Source organism: Dermochelys coriacea, chromosome 7 (assembly GCF_009764565.3).
Source record: "Dermochelys coriacea isolate rDerCor1 chromosome 7, rDerCor1.pri.v4, whole genome shotgun sequence".
In the NCBI taxonomy this organism is placed as follows: domain Eukaryota; kingdom Metazoa; phylum Chordata; order Testudines; family Dermochelyidae; genus Dermochelys; species Dermochelys coriacea.
In genome coordinates, this window is record NC_050074.1 from 44,671,510 (window position 1) to 44,689,163 (window position 17,654).

Below are 17,654 nucleotides of genomic sequence, written 5' to 3' on the forward strand. Positions count from 1 at the left end.
GTCCAATACTGTAAAAAGCAGAGAGGTTTATATCAATATTACTGGAAACAATAAGCTATCTTCTCAGATCTATAGGCTACACTAAACTTGACTTCTACAGTTAAGCATGTAAAATTAAGCAAAAATGTTCCAATACACATGTAAGTTAAACATGCATAGTTTGGTTCAGTCATTTTAATTTTGTTTAGATCTTGAACTCTGTCTCTCCTCACAAAACAAGTCAACTTTGACGTTTCAATCTCAGCTGTTTTTGTTATGCAAGCTTGATCATTTCACTTCATAAACTCCTAACTCAAACATTTTTGCTAAAATTCCCCCTCCCTCCTCACACCCATCCTCCTTAAAAGGTGATCTTTTATGTGAGACAAGCCCCACAACTTTACCTACCTTTTGGATACAAATGAACTGGTGTCAACTAAATAAACTGAAATCTGTTTTTTGTAATGTAAAAGCTAACTGCTGGAATAAGTGATGCTGAATGTTCCAATACTTACTACTTTACATAAACGATCAAAAATTTACATGGATTTGAACCTAAATTCCAGATCCAGACACCCCCAGACCCCGATCCTCCATCACCTTGCATGGTCATTGATAACCAAATAAGAATGTTGGCATCTTTCACTTGCTTGGGACTAGTGTAAATGACTGCAAAATGTCCAAGCCAGAGAACCAGGCACTCTGACTTTGGATTGCTGGAAATCCAGATCCAAGTCATGCTGCTCAGGCGCATCTCTAGGTAGAACGTGGCTAATAACTCCTTGCCTTTTTCATTCCTGAGCACAGAATTAATAATCTGTTTCTCTGAATAATGCTGTTTATTCTATTTCAGCCCTACTTGATGCAAGTCACTTGAACACATTATACAACAATGCTGTAATTTTAAGACTAGGACAAGTTCTTACCCCATCTGAAATAAATAAATAAATAAATAAATAAATAAATAAATAAAATTTTAAAATCAACAGCCCTGCACCCTAACAATCCACATTCATTCCCTTAGCTTTTGAAGTTAGAATAGCATAATTGTGAAACATTTGTTTTAAGTATTAATTCATAGATACTAAGGTCAGAAGGGACCATTCTGATCATCTAGTCCGACCTCCTGCACAGCGCAGGCCACAGAATCTCACCCACCCACTCCTATGAAAAACCTCACCCATGTCTGAGCTATTGAAGTCCTTAAATCATGGTTCAAAGACTTCAAGGAGCAGAGAAGCCTCCCTCAAGTCAACCATGCCCCATGCTACAGAGGAAGGCAAAAAACCTCCAGGGCCTCTCCAATCTGCCCTGGAGGAAAATTCCTTCCCGACCCCAAATATGGCGATCAGCTAAACCCTAAGCATATAGGCAAGATTCACCAGCCAGATACCCAGGAAAGAATTTTCTATAGTAACTCAGATCCCAAAAAAAGCATTGCATTTCTTGGTGCCCTACATTCCTTCTAGCTGTTTCTCAATACAAAATAAGGCCCTGATCCTGCACTGGAAGACCCCACTGGTGTAATTCAGTGTTTGTGAAGAACCCCATTGAAGTCCATGGATCAGCAGCCCATCCGGGCAGATCACAGATAAGGAAGTCAGAACCTCATTTGTACACATGCTTTATTTTAAGCAAAGAAGTTGTTGGGAAGAGGGGAAACCACAGCCCTACAAAGAATTTCCACAGTTTGTATATTAGATCTGCTCCAAGAATGTTTAACCACCAAGGATTGCACTCCGAACAGTGACAGTTTACTAATATACGTTTGCTCTAGCACAAGCTAATTAACTCCAAAGGAAACCTGATAGATCTGCAATTTGTCTGAGTTTACCTAAAAGAAAAATTTGATGTACCCAGTAGGTGAGCAGCAAAAAAAAAAAAAAAAAAAAAAAAAAAAAACACGCCACCAAGAATATTCTTCTGTTATTAACCAAACTAATTTTATATTTTGATTGACTGGTCTATAGTTACTCCATACCCATTCCTGTGTATCTGAGCTTCAAGCACACTAACATTATACAAAATCTTCACTTAAAATGTTTACAGACTTCCATGTCAGAACCCATTAGAAGAAGCTGACTCACTGAAGCAGAAAAATAATTGTACTGATAAACTGTTATCCTTTTACCTTTAAACAAAGCAAGAACCTGACAGCTTTTCTTTTTTAAAAAAAATGGTTCAATTTATAATAATCCTGAAAAAATACTTAAAAGGTTTTTTTTTTTTGGTACATCGCATTTAGAGAGACAGTCAAAAAATAAAGGTTTAAGAGCCTACTGCCTCAACATTTAGCTGACACTATCATTAGTCTATGAGATCTTCCCCCCATCCCAACAAAAATCATCACTTTTCCTTTTCTGGGGTAAGTCAAAGCATTTTCATCCAGATTTCCGTCATGTTCAGATTCTGGCAGAGCTATTAGACTCTAAAAATATGGATTTGATTAAAATGGGACAGATGAGGCTCAGATACCTATAAATGACACTATTGCCCAAAACATCCTAAAACAGAAGTCAATGAGAGCTTTGCCTGTATAAGAAACAGAACCAGTACTTTGCAGGGCAAAGGCTGCGTAGAGTAATTAACAGATTTTAAAATATACTGAATCTGAATTGGGCCTCTGGGATTTCTTTTGTGCCCCACTTAGGGGAAAAAAGGTAGACACATTATTATTGGTTTAAAAATAAATAGATGTGAAAGAGCCTGTGCTACATAACTGTGTGCCAGGTTGAGTGGCAGTTCTTCCAGAAGCAACTATCAGCCCTTTTGGCTCAGTGCAAGTACAACAATGACACAGGTTGCTGCTGCATTATTGGGAAATAACCTGCCATTATTAACTTGTTACTATGTCCCCCTGATTACAGTGATAAATACCACTGTGGGGTCTCAGGATAGCCTGCAGGTGCTTTCTGGTCCTCCTTTTGTTTTTAATGAAAAGCCCAAGTGCTTGCAAACTTTTCCGTGACCACCACAAACAACTTGTGTCGGGGATACTAAAAGTGGCCTACTGGAATTTTGTACCCAACTGAAGAAAAATAAGGAGAATACAAATATAGACATTGTTTTCCATTTTGTCATAGGGCTATGTTTTTCCTTTTGCTGTGCTTTGAAAACAAGCAGCAGCTATCTTATATTTAATAGATGTACAGGGCATATGGTAAGCTGGTGACTACAATGGGACTGGAAGTAGGTTCAAGAGCCCATTCTTCAAGCAGATGAAAAAGAAAAAGTGCTGCAAAAATAATACATGCTATCAAAAGCATGAAATAGGTAGGAGCTTCACAACTGTTTCAGCACTATCAAGTGTCATTACACAAAAAGACACCTGTACTCCTTCACTACTAAATTGTAAGGTAACATGCCAGATGAATTCTGGGGAAGGACACTAAAAACAATGACACTGCTGTGGAGGTTTAATCTATTTTAGTCATAGTTCAAGTGAACAGTTTATTCAGCACAACTGAGTAAACGTATGTGCCATTAAATACCTTATTACAACATCGGCTTCTCAGACATTGGAAGCATAGCGAGAAGCAACTGAACATTAAAAGAAGAATGGATAAGCAGGTTTCAAATACATTACAGCTCTTCGCACCCACTTAAATGGCACACTTCAACTACTTGGGGGCCCTGGAGACGGGGAAATAATTAGCCTTCATTCCAAAAGTCTTCACATTGAAACTTATGAAAACTGTTCTAACTAGAGAGCATTCTACTCAGCTACCATACTGCTGGGTCTTGGACGAGTCAATTTTGGAACATATAAGCCAGTGGAAAATACAAATTGATAAGCAATTATATAAAATTACAGCTAGCTTCTGAAAAGCTAATATTAAAAAGGGGCACAATCAGCTTAATCACATTTCTATCTGAAATCTTTATACCGACTATTGTTACAATTAACACCCAAGATTAATATAACTGAAAGTAAGAGCAAAAGGTTTCAGAGTAGCAGCCGTGTTAGTCTGTATTCGCAAAAAGAAAAGGAGTACTTGTGGCACCTTAGAGACTAACAAATTTATTAGAGCATAAGCTTTCGTGAGCTACAGCTCACTTCATCGGATGCATTTGGTGGAAAAAACAGAGGAGAGATTTATATACACACACAGAGAACATGAAACAATGGGTTTATCATACACACTGTAAGGAGAGTGATCACTTAAGATAAGCCATCACCAGCAGCAGGGGGGGAAAGGAGGAAAACCTTTCATGGTGACAAGCAAGGCAGGCTAATTCCAGCAGTTAACAAGAATATCAGAGGAACAGTGGGGGGTGGGGTGGGAGGGAGAAATACCATGGGGAAATAGTTTTACTTTGTGTAATGACTCATCCATTCCCAGTCTCTATTCAAGCCTAAGTTAATTGTATCCAGTTTGCAAATTAATTCCAATTCAGCAGTCTCTCGTTGGAGTCTGTTTTTGAAGCTTTTTTGTTGAAGGATAGCCACTCTTAGGTCTGTAATCGAGTGACCAGAGAGATTGAAGTGTTCTCCAACTGGTTTTTGAATGTTATAATTCTTGACGTCTGATTTGTGTCCATTCATTCTTTTACGTAGAGACTGTCCAGTTTGGCCAATGTACATGGCAGAGGGGCATTGCTGGCACATGATGGCATATATCACATTGGTAGATGCGCAGGTGAACGAGCCTCTGATAGTGTGGCTGATGTGATTAGGCCCTATGATGGTATCCCCTGAATAGATATGTGGACAGAGTTGGCAACGGGCTTTGTTGCAAGGATAGGTTCCTGGGTTAGTGGTTCTGTCGTGTGGTGTGTGGTTGCTGGTGAGTATTTGCTTCAAGTTGGGGGGCTGTCTGTAAGCAAGGATTGGCCTGTCTCCCAAGATCTGTGAGAGTGATGGGTCGTCCTTCAGGATAGGTTGTAGATCCTTGATGATGCGTTGGAGAGGTTTTAGTTGGGGGCTGAAGGTGATGGCTAGTGGCGTTCTGTTATTTTCTTTGTTGGGCCTGTCCTGTAGTAGGTAACTTCTGGGTACTCTTCCGGCTCTGTCAATCTGTTTCTTCACTTCAGCAGGTGGGTATTGTAGTTGTAGGAATGCATGATAGAGATCTTGTAGGTGTTTGTCTCTGTCTGAGGGGTTGGAGCAAATGCGGTTATATCGTAGAGCTTGGCTGTAGACAATGGATCGAGTGGTATGATCTGGATGAAAGCTAGAGGCATGTAGGTAGGCATAGCGGTCAGTAGGTTTCTGATATAGGGTGGTGTTTATGTGACCATCGCTTATTAGCACCGTAGTGTCCAGGAAGTGGATCTCTTGTGTGGACTGGTCCAGGCTGAGGTTGATGGTGGGATTGAAATTGTTGAAATCATGGTGGAATTCCTCAAGAGCTTCTTTTCCATGGGTCCAGATGATGAAGATGTCATCAATGTAGCGCAAGTAGAGTAGGGGCATTAGGGGACGAGAGCTGAGGAAGCATTGTTCTAAGTCAGCCATAAAAATGTTGGCATACTGTGGGGCCATGCGGGTACCCATCGCAGTGCCGCTGATTTGAAGGTATACATTGTCACCAAATGTGAAATAGTTACAGGTGAAAAAGCCCGTTGCCAACTCTGTCCACATATCTATTCAGGGGATACCATCATAGGGCCTAATCACATCAGCCACACCATCAGAGGCTCGTTCACCTGCGCATCTACCAATGTGATATATGCCATCATGTGCCAGCAATGCCCCTCTGCCATGTACATTGGCCAAACTGGACAGTCTCTATGTAAAAGAATGAATGGACACAAATCAGACGTCAAGAATTATAACATTCAAAAACCAGTTGGAGAACACTTCAATCTCTCTGGTCACTCGATCACAGACCTAAGAGTGGCTATCCTTCAACAAAAAAGCTTCAAAAACAGACTCCAACGAGAGACTGCTGAATTGGAATTAATTTGCAAACTGGATACAATTAACTTAGGCTTGAATAGAGACTGGGAATGGATGAGTCATTACACAAAGTAAAACTATTTCCCCATGGTATTTCTCCCCCCCCACCCCACCCCCCACTGTTCCTCAGATATTCTTGTTAACTGCTGGAATTAGCCTACCTTGCTTGTCACCATGAAAGGTTTTCCTCCTTTCCCCCCCCTGCTGCTGGTGATGGCTTATCTTAAGTGATCACTCTCCTTACAGTGTGTATGATAAACCCATTGTTTCATGTTCTCTGTGTATATAAATCTCTCCTCTGTTTTTTCCACCAAATGCATCCGATGAAGTGAGCTGTAGCTCACAAAAGCTTATGCTCTAATAAATTTGTTAGTCTCTAAGGTGCCACAAGTACTCCTTTTCTTTCTAAGAGCAAAAGGTTTCTGGGTTGATTTTTTTTTTTGCAGTCTATTTAATCCATTTGACAACACCCTGCCTTCTAGTCAGTTTCACTAGTTCTCCTTGACTATTAAGTTTCTCCCTTACTTGACAGACCCTCAAAAGCTAAAAAGGGGAGCTAAAACCCCTCTCAAAATAAAACAAAACAGGGAATTAATAAGTCAGCAGACACTACTTAAAGGGTACTTTATAAAAAACTGGATTTTTTTAAAATAATGTTAATTTAGAAAGAAAACAGTTGACAGTCTTTAAACTATGGATAGTCTGATATTAAAAATATTAGACTATGTTTGAGGGCTTAGTTGGAATAAAACAGGAACTAATGGAGAGAAACTGGGTAGGTTGTCTTATTTGGGACCCCATTATGTAAGTCAAATAAAGATATTTAAATCTCCTCTTTCAGAATCATTTTCACTACAGGTAAAATGTTATTTTAACTGCATCAGTGGAGAGTAACAGTGACATCCAGTGGAAATTCTCATTAGTTTCAAGATAAACTAATCAGGAAAGTCACGAGTACTACACAATACAGTTCTCGGGAACTCCCCATCGTGAGGTTCTCTTGTTCCTTCCTGCTCATCGATACAAAATACCATTATCTGAACAAATACAACATGATTCTAAATGTGTAAAACCATTCAAAAGCACACTGTGAGGAGTTACAGAGGGATCTCATTAAACTGGTTGAATGGGCAACAAAATAGCATATGAAATTCAACACTGATAAGTGCAAAAGTAAGGCATATTGGAAAAAATCATCCCAGCTATACATACAAAATGAAGGGGTCTAAATTAGCTGTTACCACCCAAGAAAGATCTTGGAGTCACTGTGGATAGTTCTCTGAAAACTTCTGCTCCATGTGCAGCAGTGGTCAAAAAGGCTAACAGGAACTATTGGGAAGAAATAGAAAATAAGACCAAATATTATAATCCATAAACCCATGGTATGGTCACACCTTGAATACTATGTCCAGTTCTGATTGCCCCATCTCAAAAAGGATATAATGGAACTGGATAAAAGTTCAGAAAATGGCAACAAAGATGATCCAACAGTATGGAACAGCTTCCATATGAGGGGAGAGACTAAAAAAAGAGGACAAGAATCATAGAATATCAGGGTTGGAAGGGACCTCAGGAGATCATCTAGTCCAACCCCCTGCTCAAAGCAGGACCAATCCCCAATTTTTGCCCCAAATGGCCCCCTCAGGGATTGAACTCACAACCCTGGGTTTAGCAAGCTAATGCTCAAACCACTGAGCTATCCCTCCCTCCCCCCAATAAAGAGTAGGGCTGTGCAACTTAGAAATGAGACAACTAATGGAGGATATGGAAGATCTATAAAATTATGAATGATGTGGGAAAAAATTAATACAGAAGTGTCATTTACCCTCTCAAACAATATAAAAAAACAGGGGTCACACGATGAAATGAATAGGCAGCAAGTTTAATACACACAAGAGGAAGTACTTTTTCACACAACTAACCTGTGGAACTCATTGGCACATGATATTGTGATGGCCAAAAGTATAACTGGGTTCCAAAAAAGAACTGGTAAGTTTATGGAGGATAATTTGGTCCATCAATGACTATTAGCCAAGACAGTCAGGCTGCAACCCCATACTCAGGGTGAACCTAAACCTCTGATTACAGGAAGTCAGGAGTGGAAGTCATGGGTGGATCATTCCATAATAGCCTTATTCTATACCTTCCCCCTGAAGTCTGGGACAGGCCTCCATTGGAGACAGGATATTGGGCAAGATGGACCATGTCTGTCAATATGGCAGCTCTTATGCTTCCTTTTCAAGTCAGTGTTAGCATTTGAATTTCTGGAATGCTCAAATTCCTCAAGTTTGGAACTATTCCACAAATCAACATATTCGCATCTGTAGCTAACACAAGCTGTACTAATTTGAAGGAACACTCAGATATACACCACTATGGCTCATCTCTAGAGGTAACCTCTCAGTCTAGCACACAATTAGTTTTTGATTCTCTAAAAAAAATAGAGAATATCCCCAAAACACCATGCGTGTTTTTGTTTAAGGTATACTTCTACACATTGCTAAAATGCAGGATAGGTCAGAAAGCCCACATGTGCATCCATCAACTTTATCCAAAAATATTTTGAATGGAATCCCCTTTTCCTGGCACCGAGAATGTTGAGTGCTAACATTAATACATGGCTCATCTACATTAGCACCCTCGTTTTTAGTAAACCATGAGTATTCATTCTAATATTCCATGATTACATGGAAGATAAACACGTTAATTTCAATGAATCAAGTAATTTTAAACTCAAAAGGCACCATTGCCCAGCTGCCTGGTGCACCTTCCTACACTGATCAGACTAGGCACTGACAAATTTGGGATATTTCTGGTGAAAGGGCATCACCATCTAGCTTTGCTAAATAAGGAACAAAATAAAATGCTGATGTGGAGAAAAGCTAATGGCCAGTTAGAGTTCTTACCACATGTATTTCAATAGTCAATTTAAAACAAAGAGCTCATGAACAAAAAGAGGGGAACTGTTTATGGAGAAAATTTAGATTTCCATTCAAGACATTTGAGTGAACATTCACTCATTCCTTTAATACCCATCTCCCCCAGCATTTTTATTTAAGACAAAAAAGAGCAGCAGTTCCTCTTTTCTATAGATGGGCATTCCTATCACAAGCTTCTCTTTTCCCTACCCCTTCCCCTCCTTCACTGTCTTGGTCTCACCTTCTTCTGTTCAGCTGTGCTTTATCTTTAGCCAATGTCACTTTGGTGACTAAGAGACAACTGTTACTAGGTACGTGTTTAAAGGTAACATCCAGAAGCATTAAAAAAAAAAAAAAAAACAACAGAATTCCTACACTGTCTCTTCAGAGTGACCAATTTCCATGGCATCCAGGTATTCCATTTGGTTTATATTTTGTGCCAAAATTCCATGGTATCCATGCATCAGTTATTATACTCACGTTTTCTGGGCCATATTTTCCTTGTTTCCATGCCAGAGCTGGAAGAAAATAGCAGTCTGTGGTGTTTTCCAGACAGGAGAGTATATCTAGTAGTTTGCTCTCAGTCCTGTGGTCATTTAAGACTCCATGTGATTTTTGGAAAGAAAAACTTTACACCTCATATTACTTATAAAGACTAGTGAGTACTTGCCTCCTTAACAGAGATGTTTTGGAGTCAGTATCTAATGTGGATTGAGAGACTCAAATGACAGGATAATAAAAGCAAACAATGGAAAAACTAATTCCACGGTCTTACTTGGTCTTACTATGGAAAGTTAAATCATAGGAAGAGATTTTTTGGTGAAATATTGCACAAACTTTCCAGGTCCTTTTCCACTCCAGTAACTATTTGAACTACCTAATTACCACAGTGATCAAAGAACCTGCCAAAAACTGAATTTGTTAAGACTACAACATCGGGAGGTTGTGGAAGCTTTTTCACTGGAGATTTTCAAAAGGAGGCTGGATAGCCATCTCTCTTGGATGGATTAGATACAACAAATCCTGAATCTTGGCAGAGGGTTAGATCAGATGACCCTTGCAGTCCCTTCTAACCCTATGATTTATGACTTTGCGTATATGCATAACATTTTGTAACTAGCAAAGGTATGACTAGGTGTGCAATTACAGAGCCAGATGTCTGATGTCCCCTTAGAAGGATAATTCTTCAGGAAGGTGGAACTTCAAGTACTATCAGTTGCTCCTAAAGGAAAAGCTCCACTCTATTTATAGTTAAGAGAAGCTAATGGCAAGATTCACATCAGAAATTTTCGCTAGATAGGATAACAGCCAATTATGTTGATTTGTAGATTAGATTTATGCCCTCTCTCTCAGGTCTGGTGATTTGACTCTTTTCTTCTTGCTCCCGCTACTTCCCAAACCTAGGAGACAGTTCTTCTGATCTCAGATAAGAGGAGGTAATTTTAGTTTTACTTCCCGAACCCTCCTTGGCCATCATATCTCCCTACCACAATGCAGCCTGAGCATTTTTGGTAAGAGACACCAACAGTTTTAGTGTCTAAACACTCAAAGCACTGTGAGTCTTGGATGCACACAAGTGATCCCTGATGGGCCAACATGCTATGTGAATTCAGAAGGATTAATTAAAAAAAAAAATTCACAACAGTTTCTGTGCTTAACGCACCATGACACGAATTCTGTACTAGGACCAGAAGAGGAATTTGAACAGGAGAGTTAGTCCGAAGGACTTCTACCAAAAGCCCTACTGACTACTGTTTTATAAACCACTCAAGATAATTCAAGGGAAGTATACGAATGAATAGCTATCAACACACCAATATTTTACAAGTGTTCTTAGATGTATGTGCTTTTAAAAGTCAAAAGACTTAGGCTCAACGACAGAAAGCAAGACACATGCAGCACAGCAGAAGATGCTATGATTTACATTTAGTGTCTCATTTTATGTACTGGTGTCATTAATTCCTTTGTAGTCAAATTAGAAATTACAACAGTAACATTTTCATTTGGTATTTCACTCACTTTAAACTATTAGCACAAAGAAACAGTCTATGGTTTTATAATTAGCTGAGGACTGAATCATTTACACCACCCATTTCTCTCTAAAGCCGACATAAAATAATGGTTCGGGGGAAAAAAAACAAATCTTGCTTCTGTCTCTCTCTGAATTATGCCTGAAGTATTAAAATAAACCACAAAGCAGCAGCATAAGTGGATAAATTTACATTAATTAGCTTGAAATGGCACCCCGAAATAAAGGTAATTTTCCCCTCTACAATATGTCTTGTTGTGACTTGCTTTATTGTCCAATAGGCTGAACACTCAATAAGTGCCAGATATTAGCTGAAGAATAAGTCTACTCACTGCTACAGGAGGAAAATAAAAGTCTGATCATTCTCATTCGTATTTCTGCCAAAAAAAAAATCTTATCTAAGCAGAATACTTTCTCTTAAGGAAAACAATTGTCTCCGACTTCGCTGTTAATATCTATTAATCGTCCTAGTGGTTAAATCAAATCACTCAATGAATCTTCAAAAGCAAAAGTTGATGCAGCATATCTCCTGCTTTGAAGAGACAAGGTGGAAAAAGGTGAGTAAACAAGCTGAGGTTAGGGAAAACTATGAGAGTGTTACAGCTCAAAGTAAGAGGACAGCATAAAGCTTTAGCATCCCTCTCCATCAATACAGTCAATACAGCAGGAGTCAACGCAATCGTCTCAAGGGAGGAGTACTTTAAAACGTGGGGAATACGCTTGTAAAAAGATCTATTTTAGTTGGCTATTAAAAGCTAAAAGTGCACAGAAGACTAGAAAGCTGTTTCAAGATACTGTACCAATACTGACAGGTTTCAGAGTAGCAGCCGTGTTAGTCTGTATTCGCAAAAAGAAAAGGAGTACTTGTGGCACCTTAGAGACTAACCAAATTTATTTGAGCATAAGCTTTCGTGAGCTACAGATTTTTAAAAAGTACTTAGGTATTGCTGCACTTAGCATTGCAATGCTTAGCTGATTTAGGAGCCTATGTCTCATTTTCATTGCTTGCTCTGATACAGTTTGCAATCAAATGTACATACCTTGCTCACTCTGCATCCGAGATAATGCTTCACAAACACCATAGTCTTGTTTGTCTAGCTCTGTTCAGGTAAATTCAGACACCTTTCTAACATCCAAGATGCAATTGATTCCCTCCTTTAATTGTGTGTCTTGTCTACATCAAGTCTGGTGCTGCTGCAAGGTTTATTGCAGTATTTACATTAGTGGTCATAACAGTGGGACTCTTTCTTCCCACATACCCACTCCCCAAACCACTCAATTTAGTGCTATGAGTGGCCCCCGACTAATAAAGAGTCTTCACAACTCAAGTCACTATACCTTCAAAACAGATACTGAACGTACAGCTGTAATGTAAACTTCCACAACCAACATGTCTCAACCCTAACCTAGAATGACCTCTGCTAGAAGACAGCTCTGTTTATATGCCCTTTCAATCCTATGCCTATCTGCTGTAGGCTGCTAAAAAGATGCCATCAGCTATGGATTTTAAACAGTTTAATTAAATCCCAACTTTGAGAATCATTTCTCTAGAATGCTTTGAACATCTTGTTTGATACCAAAATGTTTTTAACCATTCAATATGTAATTCATCAGCTCTCTTAGGAGTAAAATAAAAGCAGTCTTCTCCGACAAAATGAAATTTCTAAGCTTTATTGATGTAAGGCTCCTGATCAAAAAGTAAAATATCTATTTCTATAGCTATGAGTGCATATTTCATACAATTTGGCTTACCATAGCTTAGCATATATTATACAGTCAATAAAATTGGTAACGAAGGCCCAGTTGTCATTTCTAATTTGGAAAAGGTTACATGTATGCAAAACAAAAGTGCGTAGAAAAAAATGCAGTTTTAAATCTCTAATTTAAGACACACCTGTACTCACTATGCTCTGTCCCACAACTGGAAAGTCAGACAGACAAAAAAACATTTGTTAGTAGGAATAAACTCTGAAATTAAATGACAATTGCATTTTCTGAGACTACAACTTTTAGCCACAGACTTCCTAAAAAAAGTGGCATCTGAGTCCTTAGCAGTATGGAAGTTCCAGGCTAAAGTGATTCAGAGATACATTTACAGGTAAATATTTTTCTTCCCGTAACTCCAGTACACGACTCTAGAACTGTTGGGATCTACCTAGCAGCCTAGCATTTATAGAAAATGCAATATGGAAGGAAAGAGAAGGTTACACACCTTGTGCAGTAACCGAGGTTCTTCGAGATGTGTGTCCCTGTGGGTGCTCCACTTTAGGTGTTCGTGCACCCCTGCGCTCATAGTCTGAGACTTTTGATAGCAGTGCCCAGTTGGGTCACACATGCATGGTCCCTGCCTCGCGCTGCTTCAGGCAGTTAACCGACGCTGTGCAACAACCCCCACTGAATTCCTTCTCTGCAGCAGAGACTAATAAGGAAACTCCACAGTAGAGGGGAGGAGGGAGGGTAGTGGAGCACCCACAGGGACACACATCTCTAAGAACCTCAGTTACTGCACAAGGTGAGTAACCTTCCTCTTCGAGTGCTCTCCCTGTGGGTGCTCCACTTTAAGTGACTTCAGAGCAGTACCCTCCGATGGAAGGAGGGGCTTCAGAGTTGAAGTTGTGACCTCCAATAGTACAGAGCATCCAAAGGAGGTATCAGATGTTGCTTGTTGCTCTAATGCATAGTGCTGTCTAAAGGTATGGGCTAAGGCCCAAGTAGCAACTCTATAAATGCCCATGATAGGTACATTGTGCAGGGAAGTCGTGGAGGCTGTTAAGGCACTAGTGGGATGTGAGCAAAAACCCATGGGGGATTGGCAGTCGCACTGATGATAGTTTTATGCGATTATGGATCTACTTGAAAAGTCTTTGTTTAGAGATGGAGCTCCTTTTGGAACATTTAGTGATGGATAGAAACAGTTTGGATGATTTATGGGATGGTTTAGTCCTGTCTATGTAAGAAGCCAATGCTCTGCGAACATCAAGATTATGAAGTGTGTAACGTGTTCTATCTGTGTGGAGTTTAGTGGTGTGGTCTGAGGGAGGCTTTATCCTCAAAGACAACCATATATGGGAGTTCTCCCACACATCTGACATATGTCATTGCCACAAGAAATGCTACTTTCATAGAACGGTGTAGCAGTGATTATGTCATCATGGGTTCAAATGGGGAAGAGGTGATGATCTGAAGGACCAGGTTCAGGTCCCATGGTGTAGTAGGCTCACATAGTTCAGGGTAGGCATTATTGAGTCCTCTGAGGAAACACTGGGTCAGTAGATGGGTAAAGATGGGATGGCAATCCACCTTGGTGTGTAACGTTGTGATGGTAGGTAGATGGACTTTTATTGAGCTCATGGATAGGTCTGACCATTTGAGTTCTAATAGGTAATGCGGTATAGAGGGTAATGTCTCTGGGATGGAAGTCATCCATTTTAGTTGGCACCAGGCCTTAACTCATAACTGTTCAACTGTGTAACAGTATATTTTGTACCTCCTCTGAACAGATAAGCTCAGAGTCCATGAGCCATGGAGGAGCCATGCTCTGATGCAAGACACGGCCTGAGTCCTGGGTCAGCGGGTGAGACAGAAGTGGAAGTATGATTCATGGATGCACAGTCATGCTGAGGGGGTAAGGATACCATGGTTTGGCAAGACCATGCTAGTAGAATTACTGTGGCCCATCTAGCCTGATCTTGTGGATCACTTGGTTCAAGAGAGGTATCGAAGGGAAGGTATAGAGAAGGGGAATGTTCTACTCAAGAAGCAATGCATCGCCTAACAACTGCACACCAAGACCTGCACCGGAATGAAAACAAGGGTGTTTGGTATTTTGTGCAGTTGTAAAAAGGTCTACTGTGGGGAACCTCCCAGTATTGAAATACATGCAGGAGTACTGAGTTGTTGAGCTCCCTTTGTGATCCTGAGAAATTTGTCTGCTGAGGTATCTGCTGTGCTGGTGGGGATTTGTGTCTGATGCACCATCGTCATGGTTTTATGGCTTGCATGCAGAGGTATTGTGCGTGCGCTCCCCCTTGTCAGTATATATAATACATACAAGCTAAGGCTTCAAATAGGCTTGTCCTTGATGAGTGGCAGGAATTGGGAAGAAGCGTTGCAGACAGCTTAAAGCTGCAATAGGTTTATGTGTCAAAGGGATTCTGCAGAGGACCAGCAGCCCTCTATAGAATGTGGGTGCAAGTGTGCTCCGCATCCCAGGAGTGACGCATTTGTTGTCTGAATGAAGCATGCCCCCGTGCATACGTTGGTCGGTTTTTCCCCACCAGAGAAAGGGGTCCTTTATTTTGCCCAATATCGTGGGGTGCTTGTTTATGCTGTGCCTGTGTGGAACAAGCAGATATGTAGCCTTTCTTGTAGGCAATGGATGTTTAATCTGGTGTGTCTGACAGCAAATGTTGTGGCTGCCATGTGGTCAAGGAGTTGGGGGCAAGTCCTGGCAGATACCTGTGGGCTATTTCATGCAGTGGGTATGAGGCCAGTGACAGTGAGAGAACATTGTCTCAGTAGTGAGGCTATGGCCTCGATACAGTTGTGGTGGGCCCCAATGAAATCCAGCTCTTGCATTGTTGTTAGAGAGGGCTGGTTGGTATTTATTAGGAAACCCAGATTCGTGAAGAGGGTTACCACCTGTTCGGTGGCTTGCAATACTGTTTGCTGGGTTGACGCTTTTAGCAGGCAGCCGCTTATAGTGTATAGTGTGACCAAATTGAATTGTTGTGTTTCTGACAAACTTGTTGAATTATCGGAGGTTGATGGTTGGGATGCAGCAACTTGAGAAGTAGATTGTTGTCCCCTCAGGGCCTGTGTCTGCGACCTTGTGAGTCAAATCACCGCTGTTGTTATAAATACATTGGCCAGTGGTATCGTTGGGATGTAAAGTAATTCCTCTGTTTCCTCTTGGGTTTGAGGTGATAGGTTCCTAAGGTTTGGAAAGTCACTCGTGAGTCCATGAGTGGAGTGAGTCGTCTTTTTGGTGAATAATTTGGGCTGGCAAGTCTTCCACCGTGGATTGCACCTCTTCGGGGAAGCCAGAAAGACAGAGCCATGAGGCCCTTCTCATTACAACCACCGTCGACACAGATGTTGCAGCCCTGTCCTCAGAATCAAGTGCTGCAAATTATCATCCCTTGTCCTTGTCAATAAAATTAATCAATTTGGACATTTTTGTGTAGTCTGTATAGTTTTATTTCGTTAGTAATGTCGCATGGTTGGCTATGAAGAGGTGAGATGTAGCCAAGGAGTAAGTAACTTATTGCCAAAACGGATCAAGTCTTTTCCAGTCCTTATCATGAGCTGTGTTTCTGGGCTGTTGTTGCATGCCACATCGCTGGACTGCATCTATCACTAAGAAATAAGGCACTGGATGCAAAGTCTGTGCCCTTTGTTGGTACACACCTCCTATCAGATCTCCCGCCGGCTGGAGGGGCAGCCACAGGGGTCCACAGAATGACCCTTACAGGTCCATCAGTGCCTCATTCATCTGAAGGGCAATTTTTTTTTAAACGAAGTGGATGTATGCAAAAGTCCAAAAGCCCATGCTGTATCACGGGGACCTCCTCAAAGGAGATGTCCAGAGAGGGCCACCCTCTCAAATAAGCCATGGAACAGTTTGAAATCATCCCCTATATTAGGGGGAGGAGGCATAAAGGCGTCCTCTGTAGACAATGATGGCAAGTGTGTAGGTGATGTCCCCTGCAGGAGTGGGGGTTCTTCCTCCACTTTCCCTGGTACCACTGAGGGTGCAGGTACAGAAGCGGTGGGGAATTACTGTGTGCTGGGTCTGGCTGTGGCAGGAAGTCCTCCCTCATGTGGGGCACATGACCCATGAAGTCCAGTAAGCCCATTGGGATGGGAGCGGCATAGGGGGTCCCCATACCACTGTAAGAACCTGGGGACAGCATAATATGCCCCAGGAGAGATCCTGGATTGACTGACTCCTGATGGATAGTAGCCGGTGGGGGAATAGCTTCCGTTCTTCCTCATCTTCCTCCTTCAAATAAGGAGCGAGACAGTGAGTGATGTTGGGGATGCAGGAAAACTTGGTGCCGAGGATATCATTCTCATATTGGTACCGCAGACAGGGGGATCAGGGGCAGAGCCGAATACAAGAACCGTCTGTCTGAGGAAATGCTGCTGTGCTGGTTTGATTGGCCCTTGTGGCTGCCTCCTTGTCAGTGTCAGGACTGTGGAGGAGGTAATAGCTGGTGCTATTATTATTATCCGCAGGACAGCTGTGGGGTTTTTTTTGTTTTGTTTTTTTTAAATTCTGCGGTGGTGACCCAGGTGCTTCCTCAAGTGACACCTGGCGGGGCACTCCGATGTGGGGTTAGAATCATAGAATCATAGAATATCAGGGTTGGAAGGGACCCCAGAAGGTCATCTAGTCCAACCCCCTGCTCAAAGCAGGACCAAGTCCCAGTTAAATCATCCCAGCCAGGGCTTTGTCAAGCCTGACCTTAAAAACCTCTAAGGAAGGAGATTCTACCACCTCCCTAGGTAACGCATTCCAGTGTTTCACCACCCTCTTAGTGAAAAAGTTTTTCCTAATATCCAATCTAAACCTCCCCCATTGCAACTTGAGACCATTACTCCTCGTTCTGTCATCTGCTACCATTGAGAACAGTCTAGAGCCATCCTCTTTGAAACCCCCTTTCAGGTAGTTGAAAGCAGCTATCAAATCCCCCCTCATTCTTCTCTTCTGCAGACTAAACAATCCCAGCTCCCTCAGCCTCTCCTCATAAGTCATGTGCTCTAGACCCCTAATCATTTTCGTTGCCCTTCGTTGTACTCTTTCCAATTTATCCACATCCTT

The 17,654-nt window shown here is 41.3% G+C and overlaps 1 protein-coding gene across 5 annotated transcripts in view; it reads right to left on the reverse strand.

The window, feature by feature from the left end:
- Nucleotides 1-17,654, reverse strand: part of POC1A (POC1 centriolar protein A) — a 111,055-nt gene that overhangs the window by 16,199 nt on the left and 77,202 nt on the right. The gene's annotated exons all lie outside the window — the stretch shown is intronic.